This window comes from Delphinus delphis, chromosome 4 (assembly GCF_949987515.2).
Source record: "Delphinus delphis chromosome 4, mDelDel1.2, whole genome shotgun sequence".
Lineage (NCBI taxonomy): Eukaryota > Metazoa > Chordata > Mammalia > Artiodactyla > Delphinidae > Delphinus > Delphinus delphis.
Genome location: NC_082686.1, coordinates 19,183,284 through 19,184,315, shown reverse-complemented (window position 1 = coordinate 19,184,315; position 1,032 = coordinate 19,183,284). Strand labels below are relative to the sequence as shown.

Here is a 1,032-nt window from a genome sequence, read left to right as displayed (position 1 = left end):
TGATAACAGCCTTTTAATTTCAATATTTTACTTAATGAAATTAGACCCACCATGATGGTTATTACTTCTGTCATCCCATCTCTAACGGTAACACCACCCCATCAAAATTAGCTCATCAGATGATTAAGCTATGCCTAGCCTGTTCCCCTGAGAGGAGATCCTGAGACAAAGTTGGCAGTGCAACACTTTATTTGGGAAACGATTCTCCTAGGGAGTAGGAATGAAGGATGACGGAAGTAAAACAGGGAAAGATGGAAATTCAATAAAGACTGCTTTATCAAGTTGGTGCTTGATCTCCCAGGACTTTCTGAGGACTCATGAAATATGACTTAGAACTGCCTGCCCGGGACAGTCAGATAAAAGCAGAGAGCATTTATCAATTGGCTGGCATCCTCTATTGGGCAAGAGTGTCCCTAGGGCATGATCTCCCCCAGCACCCAGCTTGCACATATGCAAGAACTGAGCAGGTTCCCCAAGATGATGTCAATGCCAAGGCAGCACAGAAGCCCTTGGTAGGAAGTTAGAAGAATGTAGTAAAGACACAAGGTAGAAACTCTGTCTGGTGGCATCTGTGCAGAGTTAGTCAAGTCCTGCATAGGGCTGGTGGTCACAGAAGTAGATGGAGTAAAAGAAGGTATTATGCCCGTGCTCACTTCGGCAGCACATATACTAAAATTGGAACGATACAGAGAAGATTAGCACGGCCCCTGAGCAAGGATGACATGCAAATTCATGAAGCATTCCACATTTGGGGGAGGAGATATGGGGATATACGTTTATGTATAGCTGATTCACTTTGTTATAAAGCAGAAACTGACACACCACTGTAAAGCAATTATATTCCAAAAAAGATGTTTAAAAAATAAATAAAGATAAGGAAAGGGAGGCAAAGATAGTAAATGATGCAGCTAGGCTTGAATTCAGATATACTAGCCCCTGATATATGTTCTTAGACTCCAAGCTACAATGTCTCTCAGCTATGATGATAAGTAATTGTATGTGTGTTGTGATGAGGGAAATCTATTCTTTGTC

At 41.8% G+C, this 1,032-nt stretch overlaps 1 non-coding gene across 1 annotated transcript; it reads left to right on the top strand.

Annotated features, from left to right (window-relative positions):
- Positions 1–645: 645 nt before the first annotated feature.
- Positions 646–752, top strand: LOC132425191 (U6 spliceosomal RNA). The gene has a single exon (XR_009519384.1). It is a non-coding gene; the product is annotated as a U6 spliceosomal RNA (small nuclear RNA).
- Positions 753–1,032: the final 280 nt, after the last annotated feature.